This window comes from Chiloscyllium plagiosum, chromosome 15 (assembly GCF_004010195.1).
Source record: "Chiloscyllium plagiosum isolate BGI_BamShark_2017 chromosome 15, ASM401019v2, whole genome shotgun sequence".
NCBI lineage: Eukaryota > Metazoa > Chordata > Chondrichthyes > Orectolobiformes > Hemiscylliidae > Chiloscyllium > Chiloscyllium plagiosum.
The window spans coordinates 37,167,184-37,180,986 of NC_057724.1; the positions used below are offsets into that span (position 1 = coordinate 37,167,184).

A 13,803-nucleotide genomic window follows, 5' to 3' on the forward strand; every position below is an offset into this window, starting at 1 on the left:
CTTTTCGCTGAGGTTCAAATTCCTCATTTTTGGAAGTCAGAAGCCACACTACATCAGGTGATAGTCTCACAGGCTTATTTGAATATCACAAGTGTTCGGAGTGCTGCCCCTTTGTCAGGTGAAGTGACTCAGGTGAGGGGGGGAACGTGTGGGCACAGGTTTTTCAATTCCTGCGGTGGCAGGCGAAAGTGCCGGGACGGGAGGGTGGGTTATTAGGGGGCGTGGATCTCACCTCTGTCCAAGGCCCCAAAGGAGCCTTCCACATCCATCAAAATTTCACCTGCACTACTACACATGCCATTTACTGTATCCGTTGCTCCCGATGAGGTCTCCTCTACACTGGGCAGATGGGACGCTTACTCGCAGAAAGCTTCACAGAACATGTCCAGGACACCTGCACCAACCAACCTCACTCCCCTGTGGCCAAACACTTCAACTCCCCCTCCCATTCTGCTGAGGACATGCAGGTCCTGGGCCTCCTCCATTGCCACTCCCTCACCACCCGAGGCCTGGAGGAAGAACGCCTCATCTTCTGTCTCGGGACCCCCCACACCCCCCCCCATGGCATCAATGTGGATTTCACCAGTTTCCTTATTTCCCCTCCCCCACCTTACCCCAGTTCCAACCTTCCAGCTCAGCACCGTCCTCATGACCTGTCCCATCTGTCAATCTTCCTTCTCACCCTCGCCTCCGACCTATCACCTTTACCCTCACCTCCATCCACCATTTGCACTCTCACAGCCCCACCTTGCATTTGCAAATCTATTTTTCCACTTTGTCTCTACGCATAAACAGGGTGACCTTTTTTTAGCACTACTTTGGTTTTCTACAACTACATGGTACTTTCTTTCATAAATTAGATTGGCCATATAAATGGCCATCATATGACACAGTAAAAATGGATGAAGATGGGAATAGTTTCAGGAACATCCACTCCAGCAGTACTTGATGATTAGATAATTCATCTAGATATTTCAAAGTAGTCCTTTTTATCATGTCCACTTCACAAGACAATCTGTTATAGATTTCTGCCAGCTACAGCACAATAGCTTACAGATATAAGCTGTCTATAAGCAAAGGTGATATCTATGCTACTAAATTATATCAAACCTACTTCAAGGAATAACTGTTATTTCAGACAGTCTGGAGTGCTCGCATGTAAACCACAAATGAAAAATGTTGCTTGTACTGAGCCAAACTGTAGTTTTAAATCTCCAAGTCCTGCACTGACTGTAAAAGATCCATAAAGCCCAAAAGTGAGGATTCATGAATGAAAACTTCTGACAGATAAGTTCTTTAACAAGCAAGGAGCCATTTCTGATGATATTTGAGTGATAATATTAGATAAAGAACAAGAGTCAGTATTGAAGGGAAAGAAGAAAATAAATGAAATAAAACACGATGGTCCAGTCAGTATTAGACATGGGCAAAGCCACTGTCAAATTCAAATTAATTCTTATGTTGAGCTTGTGCTGAGCATAGATAAGATTAACACTAGTATTCACTGGAATAAGTTAGTTTACTTGTGGCATTTAGCCAGTAAGCATTCCCTTATACTTTAATTCAGTGGTAATGTTTTATATTACAACTATGTTCTTCTTGGTGGCACAAGCCTATCTGTTTCATAGCAAAGCCACAGGCACTCCAGGACCAAAGCCAAGCTCATCTGGAAAATCTCCCAGCCCTGTGTGAAGAATCTCAGCATTTCCTGCATACATAACAACCCAAAGAAAAGAAAATGTACTTCCATCAAAGAAGAAGAAACACAACACCAAGCACTTAAAGGACACTTCCTTGGTCATTACCTGGCAATTCTAGAAAGGGAAATTATGATCAAAGAGTCTCAAGTGGTAGACATGTTCCTTCCCGTTCATAAAAATCTACCTACCATGTTCCTCAGTCCTACACTTGGAACAAGACGAAGACTTCATTCTGTTCCTTAGTTCTTAATAATACTGTTGTCAATGAAATTGCAAGAAGACTGGAGCCTGTGGACACCTTCACCTTCATTAGCAGAACACTCCACATTCAGAAATAATAATTTTTTCTTGTTCAATGTTTTTTTTAAATGTTGGTATGTCTAGAACCGGGGAGCTGCAAAGACAGTGATCAGGATCTTGTCATATGGTTTCTTCCGGAGGGGGAAGGAAAATCTTGGTATGGGGGTAAGGCAGAACAGCAGGAAGTATGTTAGGCTAGGGGAAGGGGTTTTGCAGTGACCAACACCACAGCCTGTGAGGTGATTGTAACAAGGTCAGCCAGCTGGACCTCACAGAATATGAGTTCCCTGATTGGGGCTGTTAATCTGGTCCAATCAGAAGGGCTTTTGCTCAAAATATTGATTTCCCTGTTCTTCGGATGCTGCCTGACCTGCTGTGCTTTTCCAGCACCACACTCCCGACTCTAATCTTCAGCATCTGCAGTCCTCACTTTTGCCGAGATCAAAAGAGTCTCAGAGATCCTGTCACTCTGAGAGCTTACTCTGAATGAGGCAGTACTAAACTCAAGGTTCGTTCATGTGTGAATAAAAGGTGACTTGGTGATGGATATCAGTCCCTGTGGGGTTATTTTAGCCTCCACAGGGGGAATCATTACAGACCATAGTGGGCATCATGAAGGTGTAATATCAAAGTTCAGGGGCCAGGCAGGCACATTCATGTTGTTCATCTCCAACAACCATGCGGAAATGGGCTATTAGGGTAATGCAAGGTAAAAGGTGACATGGAGGTTCTGGGGTGGGGTACCTGGTGACTTAGTACATTGCTGATGGTGTGCACTGTGAATTTGACTCCCTGAGATTTCCAGAAAGCCTTTGACAAGGTGTCGCACAGGAGGATGCTAAATAAGATCAGAGTCCATGGTGTTAGGGGCAAAGAATTAGCATAAATAGAGGATTTGCTGACTGGAGGAAGGCACAGGGCATACATAAGGGGTCTTTTTCAAGATGGCAACCAGTGGCTAGTGGAATTTCTCAGATGTCACTGCTGGGACCATAACTATTTCTGGTATACAATAACAATCTGGGCAACAATGGCCTCAGGTCTTTTGTCAATTTCACAGATGACATGAAGATAGAACAAAGAACAAAGAAAATTTACAGCCCACGAACAGGCCCTTCGGCCCTCCAAGCCTGAGCTGATCCAAATGTACTGTCTAAACCTGTCGATCAATTCCTAAGCATTTGTATCCCTCTACTCCCCACCTACTCATGCATCTGTCCAGACGCATCTTAAATGAATCTACCGTGCCTGCCTCTACCACCTCTGCTGGCAACGTGTTCCAAACGCCCACCACCCTCTGTATGAAGTACTTACCACGTGCATCCCCCTTAAACTGTCCATCTCTCACCTTGAAAGCATGATCTCTCATTATTGAATCCTTCACTCTGGGAAAAAGCTTGTCTCTATCCACCCTGTCTATACCCTTCATGATTTTGTAAACCTCAATCAGGTTCCCCCTCAATCACCTTTTTTCTAGTGAAAATAAACCTAACCTACTCAAACCTCTCTTCATAGCTAGCACCTTCCATACCAGGCAACATCCTCGTAAACCTTCTTTGCACCCTCTCCAAAGCGTCCACATCCTTTTGGTAATGTGGCGACTAGAACTATGCACAATATTCTAAGTGCGGCCGAACCAATGTCTTGTACAATTTTAACATGACTTGTCAGCTCTTATACTCAATACCCCATCCAATGAAGGCAAGTATACTATCTGCCTTCTTGACCACTCTATCCAGCTGTGCAGCAACTTTCAGGGTACAATGGACCTGCACTCCCAGATCTCTCTGCTCATCAACTTTTCCCAAGGCTTTTCCCCCAATACTGACCCCTGTGGAACACCATTGATCACCTTTCTCCACTTCGAGAAACTCCTTTCAACTACTACTTTCTGTCTCCAGTTGCTCAACCAGTTCTTTATCCACCTAGCTAGAACACCCTGCACACCATGTGACTTCACTTTTTCCATTAGTCTACCATGGGGAACCTTATCAAACACCTGACTAAAGTCCATGTATTTGACATCAACAGCCCTTCCTTCACCTATCAACTTGGTCACTTCCTCGAAGAACTCTATTACGTTGGTAAGGCACGATCTCCTACGCACAAAACCATGTTGCCTATCACTGATAAACTCATTCTTTTCTAAATATAAATAGATCCTATCTCTCAGTACCCTCTCCAGCAACTTCCCCACCACCAACGTCAGGCTCACTGGTCTGTAGTTACCCGGAAAATCCCTACTACCCTTCTTGTACGGGGGGACAACATGAGCAACCTTCCAGTCCTCCGGCACTCCACCTGTATTTAAGGTAGGGGTAGAGGGACAGGTAATTTTGAGGAAGTTGGGAGGCTGCAGAAGGACTTGAACAGGTTAGGAGAGTGGGCAAAGAAGTAGCAGAAGAAGTACAATATGGGAGAGTGTGGGGTTATGCTCTTTGGTAGGAAGAATAGAGACGAACACTATTTTATGAACAAGGAATGGTTTCAGAGATCTGACAAAGGGACATGGGAGTCCTAGTTCAGAATTCTCTTAAGGTTAACTTGTAGGTTCAGTTGGGAGTTAGAAGGGCTATTGCAATTTTAGCATTTATTTCAAAAGGGCTAGGATACAGAGTAGAAATGTACTGCTGAAGCTGCATGAGGGTTCCAAGTTCAATTCCAGCCTCAGGAAGGGAAGTGGTACTCAGTTAAATATTGGAACTGTAAGTTGACAAGTCCTCAGTTCCTGATGGATTTCATCTTAGGAATATAAAAGAAGTAGCAAGTGAGATAGTTGATGAATTGATTTTAATTTTCTAAAACTAGTTAGATTTAGGGAAGATTTCTTTAGATTGAAAAATAGCTAATGTAAGCCCTTTTTTAAAAAAGAGGAAGGTGACAGAAAGTAGGATATTAAGACCAGTTGGCTTAACAGCTGTCAGAGGGATAATGTTAGAAATTAATTTGTAAGCTCACTGCAGACAGGGCATTGCAGATGGATGGAGATAGAGATTGGGTGGCTCAAGGGAGTGGGTCAGTGATTATGCAATTGTCTACTTTTGGGAGGAAATAGATTAGATTCCCTACAGTGTGGAAACAGGCCCTTTGGCCCAACAAGTCCACACCGGCCCTCCGAAGAGTAACCCAGCCAGACCCATTTCCCTCTGACTAATGCACCTAACACTATGGGCAATTTAGCATGGCCAATTCACACCTGACCTGCACATCTTTGGACTATGGGAGGAAACCCATGCAGACATGGGGAGAATGTGCAAACTCCACACAGACAGTCACCCAATGCTGGAATCGAATCTGGGACCCTGGTGCTGTGATGCACCAGTGCTAACCAGTGAGCCACCATCCACCCTAGGTTGATCACAGGCTGTTGGAAGAATAAGAATCATTGGAAGAACCTGATTATGAGGCAGTATGGTCAATGATGCTATAGAAATAACTGATGGTAGGGAAGTACAGGGAAACATTTGAGCCTTTTCTGCTCCTCCTGGCCCACAAATAGAGCTGGAAAGCCACTCAGCTCAATATTGCAGTCTGGGCCTCCCTTTAGCTGTCAGCTTTAATGTTAAAATTGAGATAAAATTTAAAGCAGACAGCATCATTAATGACCTGGATAAAGAAAGCATTAGACAGAAATAAAAATATATTATTTCATTTACAACAGTCTATCCCCTTTCTCTCCTGAAAGTACTTACTTCCTGGCCTGTACAACTCTTGTAGGCATGAGACACTTTCCAGTACCTCACTCATCTGTCCAGTTATTGGCCAGAATTCTCTGGTCAGCAGTAATGCTGAATGCAGTGTGGTGGACCATGAAGATTTTTCCCACCCAATACTCTAGCGAAGCTCAGTGCAAGTTGGAAGAATAGGATCTTGTTTTTGCTTGGGGACTCTGCAGCCTTCAGGACTCAACACTGAGTTCAATAATTTTAGGGCCTGAGCAACTCCTCCCAAGTCCTTACCTGAACACCTATCCACCAGTCCTTGACATCACACAGGCTGCTATCACAACCAGCCCATTGTCAGCCTTTAATGGTCCATATTAGCAGCCATTCATTCCCCCAGACTGACCATAACCCAATTACCCAACTGTTTTTCTCCTTCTCTGCACTGTATCTCCACCTATTGCTTACTCCTTTCCCATGCCTCCATCCTATTTTCTGCAAAAATACCAACCTTTTTCTAGCTACAGTCAGTTCTGAAGAAGGGTTGCTGGACCTTAAACATTAACTCTATTTCTTCTTCATAGATGCTGCCAGACCTGCTGAGATATTCCAGCAATTTCTATTTTTGCTACTGCCCATTTCTTTGGAAGTGTTCCAATCCTGTACAAAAGAAATGGAAAGCGTGATGTTCCTGTTAAGGTTTATTGATCAGAGCAGAGTTGGATGGAACGAAAGGACACATTGCTTTTTTACAGCACTAGCTGTAAAATGGGTGGATGGGTCAGGTTTATAGGTAGGCTGGATGGGTGAGGTGGGTAAATCAGTAAGTGAGTGAGTGGATAGGTAGATGAGTGCAATTATGTAGGAGGGCAAGCTGAAACAGGAAAATGTCGTCAGAAGGTAGTGAGGTTTCGAAGGAGATGTTCATCATGTTGGGCAGGATAGAGGAGGTGCTACTGAAGTCAGATCAGGGTTAGTCAAATGGTTGGAGAGGGAGTCAGGTGGTCAGAGAAGTGGTTGGGTCTGGTTGGGTAGCAGTTGCTTTAAGGAGTACTTGGAAGTTGTGTTTGTAGGGGGTTAGTCAGAGTGCTGTGAGTATTGTTGAAGTCAAGCACTCAAAAGGTAGTTGGGTCAGGTCATTGGGTATAGTCGAAGGTGTGTTCAGGGAAGTCGCTTGTGCCTGGATAGGGTAAATCATGTCAGGTCATGAGCTAGTCAGGGATGTAGACTGGGAGGTAATCAGGTGGTTAGTGAGGATGCTTTCTGGGTTGGTTATGGAGTTAACCAGCTGTTTGATTAGGTTTTAAACTATCTTACATTTCCTGGTTAACTTTCCAAGTGAGTAACGCATTTTCAAAGCAAACCTGTTTCCTGCAGAAGGAAATCTAGAAAGCAGAGCTCGCCATTTAAACTCCACTTTCAAATGCTCCTGACATACACCTTCATACACTGACTCTCAGCTGATCTGGAGCCAGCATTCACAGTCCTGGGCAGAGAAAGTCAGCAAGCAGCTTAACCTCCAAACCAGCAAGAGTCAGCATCAAATGTGCCTGTTGGCCATGCACCCAACAAGCATCCAAACACACTACACAGGCCATGCACAGGTTAAGTCAAAATATCTTTGACTTGTGCTATGGAACTGCACGATAAATTTAAAGGACCTACAAGATTAAAGAAGTCACCCACGGATTGTAAAATAAATTTGTGGATATGTTGGCCAGCAGTTTCATCCAAGAAAGAAAAGCTTAGAACACAAGAATTCATTTCAGTTATACAGGTAATTCAATCTGAGGTCACAGAAACAGGGTCTTTCATGATTAAAGTTAATAGCTAGAAAATTAATAACTTGTCACTGAATCCACTGTCAGATGCAGACTTAATTACCAAGATCCAGTTGAAAAATATCTACACGGACAGCATCGACTGTGATAATTAGTACTTAAACACACGCTAGCCTATCACAAGAAACAGCAACTCAAACCCTCATTGACATTAAAACTGATAAGTGGGAATGGGAAAGATTAGGGCCTTAGGTGGTAAACCTCCTCTCCCCAGAGGTGGGAACGGGGGTGGGAGCTGGAAAAAGTAGAACCAGTCAAATAGAAAATGCATCTAATTGCCCAATTTTTACTCACAAGTCTAATCATTCTTCTACACAGCTTCTCACCTGTATTTTGTATAAATCTCTCTCTTGACTAGAGCAATAGCTCATCAAATACAGAGCAGAAATCGGATTTTCACCAATAAGAAAATAGCTGGATACATTCAAGTATAGGATCCATGCCCTCCAGTACATTACAAGAAAAAAAGACCTTTCTTCCCATTGTGATTCCTATCCCTCAGTAGATTTTTTATTCTCAACAGTTAAGAATGAAGACACACACAAATTTTTAAACTGCTTGCATCAAACAGTAACAGGGAGAAAGTGAGGACTGCAGATGCTGGAGACCAGAGTTGAAAAATGTGATGCTGGAAAAACACAGCAGGCCAGGCAGCATCCGAGGAGCAGGAGAATAGACGTTTCAGGCATAAGCCCTTCTTCAGGAAAGAAGTGCTGAAGAAGAGCTTGTGCCCGAAACGTCGATTCTCCTGCTCCTCGGATGCTGCCTGGCCTGCTGTGTTTTTCCAGCATCACATTTTTCAAATCAAACAGTAACAGTGTAGATACACAACTCATTCCCACGCAAGAATTGATTCTAAGAATCAGTTGCAATGAACACTTTATTTATATCACTCAAGATAATCTTTCAGTCCGGTTTAAATGTACAATTCTATAGTCTGGAAACTGCTGAATATTTAAAAGGAAAATGTCAGGAAGAATTGGTAGCAAGTAAAAGGAGAAAGTGAGGACTGCAGATGCTGGAGATCAGAGTTGAGAGTGTGGTGCTGGAAAAGCACAGCAGGTCAGGCAGCATCCAAGGAGCAGGAGAATCAATGTTTCGGACATAAGCTCATCACAAGTAAAGGGAGATGGACAGTAAGAGAAATAGAAAGAAAAACAAAAGGAGTGAAAAGGAAAGAAGAAGATCAAGAAACAAAGATGTGAGAGAAATGAAAAGAAAGGAAACAGGTGAGTATGGAATGGGAATGATGTTGGGGGGGGGGGGGGTGGTAGCCTTTGGAGAAAGAGTGAGAGAAGGAAGGAAGAATAGAAAACATGAGGAACCAGATGAAGTAAGATACTTCAGGAGCCAAGAGTGATGTTAGTGGGTTCAAATCTGTCCTTGATTGCTCCAGACGAATCGTGCTTGTAGCAAATGTTAAAAGATATTATGGTTTCTTTAAATGTTGTTTGACGGATGTGGGTGTCACGGTTTAGGCCAGCATTTATTGCCCCATCCCTAATTGCCTCAGAGAAGGCCGTGTGGAGTATAACTACATCAATTGGTTTTACTTTTGCTTTTATTTTGTGCTTTTAGTCATTACTATCCTGCTACTTACAGAAACTTGGGTGTTCCCATGGCAATTAATTCTAGGAGAACTGCACAAACCTTTTATTGAAATCTCCTGGAAAGTGAACATATCTTACTTTGACTGCAACTATGTTTCGCAAATTGCTTCTGCTAGGTACAAGCTAACTATTTTCCCTTTCCCTTGCTCTAGGTAAAGTTCACATGTAGTTTCAGGATTTTGCTCTTTTAACTGAACACAGTAAGAGAAACCGTTAGGAATTCTACCATGTTGTTCAGCATTACCAAGTTTGGTAAGGGTTCAAACTAGTCATGATTCCCTTTCTTGGTCACCAATCCAAGGCTCCAGTGAAAAACACAAAAAGTAGACCAGTTCTGAAGGAGAGTGATATTTGACTCAAAATATTAACAGTGTTTTTCACTCTCCACAGATGTTGCTGGACAGGCTAAATTTCTCCTGCATTTTTAGTTCAAATCTCCAGCATTCATAGTACTTTGCTTTTATTTAAGTAGATCAGGCCCAATGGGCAGAATTCCCTCTTCCTAATTTGTATGCCTGTATGTAAAATGAGGCAGGGATGGGAATGTGTTTTGTGAAGAGAGTCACTTCAGTTACTGGCCAGTTACTACTCACACATCAAAAATAGCCAAACAGTTAAGTGCTGCTACTGCCCATGGAACTGCACCTCAGGATGAGTTAGTACCGTGAGGAGAGAAGAGGAAATGTTTGCATTTTAAAAATAATCTTGCATTATCCCACATGAATATCTATCCTACTAAAAAGAATAGAATTTCAAACCTTTATCATGATAACAGAAAAAAGTTACTAACAAAGAATTGAAAAGAAAATTGTCGAAAATGAATAAGCAGCAAGGATGGCAGCTATAATGGTTGCCCAGGCGACAGATGTCAGCAATTGGAAAGGCAGGCCTCTGCCAAGTGCCGTTGCGAATGAAAACGAGATTGGACACCTGTCAGCAGTGCATTGAGGAGAATAGGACAGATCTATTCACAACAGTTCAACATACTGTGCATGCTGTTTATTGCATCATCTACCTCAGCCATGTGCTCCTCATTCACACCCTTTCCAAATACTTCCTGTGGCAACTACCTAGCGAACTGCATCTGTCACAAATATGAAATGGCTGTCTTGCCAAAATGTGAAATTGATCTGCTAAATAAAAGAAAATGGAGAGCATCAGGTGTAAAATCATGGAACAGATTTCTGACTACACTATCAAATAGACTTCTATGCTTTGCTCAGCTAAGTAAGATTGTGTTAACAACATTAACACTGCAATGGTATAAGAAAGTGATATCCAGTTTTCAGTTTCCATATGCATTTTATTTTTAAAAAGAGTATGCAAATCAACAATTAAATTGAATACTTCTGTAAGCATAATGAAAATCAATGGAATTATTTTGTAATCCAACATAAGTACCAAGTAATCTCAGAATATACTATAGCAAGAGGAACAGCAGCTTCCATTTCCCACATCAGATAGCAGCTGCTACCAATTTCAAGTTAACTAAATAAAATTAGAGACAGTTTCATACTGGAACTCACACTCAAAAAGGTTCTAGACAGGAATTTCCCAAACCCAAGGAAATGTTACACAGGGAAACATACTTAGAGGTAACGGGAGAAAAATGAAAGACTTCATAATTATTAATTCCATGCAATAAAATCGACAGTGATTCCACATTCAATGGGCCTCCAAAGGCATCATTCCATCATTTCAAATCAAATGATGTAAATTTCGAACAGACTGATTGGACCACAGACTAGGTGATCATGTTCTAGGAAGCTCACATGTTCAAATATGATCACAGCTTGTTAAATTTATGGAAGAAGGCATTAGGCATCAAATGCAACTTCATCCATGTGATGATATGTTATAAAAAACAACACAATTTACAGCATAGCTATATTGAACTCTAGGCTGACAGGATCAGCGTGACCAAATCTGGGGAGTGACATTCCACTGGTGGAGTGAGAAAGTGAGAAGGTGATAAAGAAATAGTGAATGACATAAATATTAATGTAAACATATCAACATCAGGAGAAATAAATGAGTGCTAGACAGCGAGATTTACAAATAGATCATGAGAAATGAAAACCAGCAAATCACCATTCACCAAGGTTCCTTTGGCAGTGCCTTCTAAACTTGTGATGTCAACCAACCTGAAGTTCATAGGACAATAGATGCATAGAAATACCACCACCTGCAGATTGTTCTTCAAGACATGCACTCTCCTGACCTGGAAATATCTTGCTCTTCCTCCACTGTTGCTGGGTCAAAGTCTTGGAAATCCCTTGCTAACAATCCCCATTTACTTTGCCACTGTTCTCAGCTACTTGATAGCTGAGATGCTGGAGGTGGGGGAGCAATGTGCCTCAGGATGACAATACCACCCACATCCCCACCCTTGTCACCAGCAGCCTGCCATCTGCAGTGATGAGGACCTCAACATGCTGTCATCATAGCCCAGAGTATGGTCCGGTCCAATATCCAGAACTTGCTACGGCCCAGGGAAATCAGCCACTAGAGAGTAGTGTCCTTGGGTTTACTACCGGTGCCACGAGATAGCGAGGCAAGGAACAGGGAGCGGGCGCAACTTAACACGTGGCTGTGCAGCTGGTGTAGGAGGGAAGGCCTCAGGTATGTAGATAGTTGGGATGCCTTCTGGGGAAGGTGGGACCTGTTCATGAAGGACGGGTTGCACCAGAACTGGAAGGGGACCAATGTCCTGGGTGGAAGGTTTGCTCGAGTGGTTCAGGAGGGTTTAAACTAGTATGGCAGGGGGGTGGGAACCTGAGCTAAATACCGGTGGTGAGAGTTGATGGAGATGAGGCAATAGCAAGAGGTACCGCAGCCAGTGGGAAGGAACTTCCTGGAAAAGAACCAAGGGATCGTTTAAAGTGTGATTTGCTTTAATGCAAGGATATCAGGAATAAAAGTGATGAGCTTAGAGCATGGATCAGTACCTGGTGCTATGATGTTGTGGCCATAACAGAGACTTGGGTTCCTCAGGGCCAGGAATGGTTGCTGGATGTTCCAGGGTTTAGAACATAGCTACAGAAGCTTCCATTGTCGAGGAGGGTCTGCCTACCGAGTCAGTATGGGTGGAAATTAGGAACAGCAAGGGAGCAGTCACCTCTTTAGGGGTTTACTACAGGCCCCCCAATAGCAGCAGGGAGATTCAAGAAAGCATAGGTCGTCAGATTTTGGAAAAGTGTGAGTGTAGTAGGGTTGTTGTAATGGGTGACTTTAACTTTCCCAATATTGATTGGAACCTTCTTCGAGCAGATGGTTTGGAAGGAGCTGTTTTTGTAAGGTGTGTTCAGGAGGGTTTCCTAACTCAGTACATTGACAGGCTGACGAGCGAAGAGGCCATTTTGGATTTGGTGCTCGGCAATGAGCTGGGGCAGGTGTCAGATCTTGCAATGGGAGAGCATTTTGGTGATAGTGACCACAACTGCCTCACATTCTACATAGATATGGAGAAGGAGAGAAGCAGGCACAATGGGAGCATATTTAATTGGGGAAAAGGAAACTATGATGCTATCAGGCGAGAGTTGGGAAGCATGGACTGGGAGCAATTGCTCCATGGAAAGGGCACTATAGACATGTGGAGACTGTTTAAGGAACAGTTGTTGCCAGTGATGCATAAGTGTTCCTCTGAGACAGGCAAGAAGGGGTAAGATAAAGGAACCTTGGATGACGAGAGCGGAGGAGCTTCTCGTCAAAAGGAAGAACTCAGCTTACGTAAGGTGGAGGAAGCAAAGGTCTTGCTAGGCTCTAGAGGATTACAGGCAGGTGAAGAAGGAGCTCAGAAATGGTTTGAGGAGAGTCAGAAGGGGGCACAAAAAAGGCTTGGCAGAACGGATTAGGGAGAACACAAAGGCATTTTGCACTTATGTGAGGAATAAGAGAATGATCAAAGAAAGAGTAGGGCCGATCAGGGATAGCATAAGGAACTTGTGTGTAGAGTCTGAGGAGGTAGGGGAAGCCCTAAATTAGTTTTTTGCTTCTGTCTTTACTAAAGAAAAGGACCTTGTAGTGAATTAAACCATTGAGGAGAAGGTAAGCATGCTGGAACGGATAGAGATTGAGGAAGCTGATGTGCTGAAAATTTTGACAAACATTAAGATTGACAAGTCACCAGGCCCAGACCAGATTTGTCCTCGGCTGCTTTGGGAAGTGAGAAATGTGATTGCTTCGTCGCTTAAGAAGATCTTTGCATCCTCATTCTCCACCGGAGTTGTACCTGAGGACTGGAGGGAGGCAAATGTAATTCCTCTCCTCAAGAAAGGAAATAGGGAAATCCCCGGCAATTACAGAGCAGTCACTCTCACGTCTGTCGTCTGCAAGGTGTTAGAAAGGATTCTGAGAGATAGGATTTATGACCATCTGGAAGAGCATGGCTTGATTAAATGCAGACAGCACGGCTTTGTGAGGGGCAGGTGATGCCTCACAAATCTTATTGAGTTCTTTGAGGATGTTACTAGACAAGTTAATGAGGGTCAAGCAGTGGATGTGGTGCATATGGACTTCAGCAAGGCATTTGATAAGGTTCCCCATGGTAGGCTCGTTCAGAAGGTCAGGAGGAATGGGATACAGAGAAATTTAGCTGTCTGGATACAGAGTTGGCTGGTTGACAGAAGAAAGCGAGTGGTAGTGGAAGGAAAGTATTCTGCCTGGAAGTCTGTGGTGAGTGGTGTTCCAC

At 43.3% G+C, this 13,803-nt stretch overlaps 1 protein-coding gene across 2 annotated transcripts in view; it reads right to left on the reverse strand.

The window, feature by feature from the left end:
* nhsl2 (NHS-like 2) overlaps positions 1 to 13,803 on the reverse strand; it is a 322,641-nt gene that overhangs the window by 284,927 nt on the left and 23,911 nt on the right. The window lies entirely within an intron of this gene.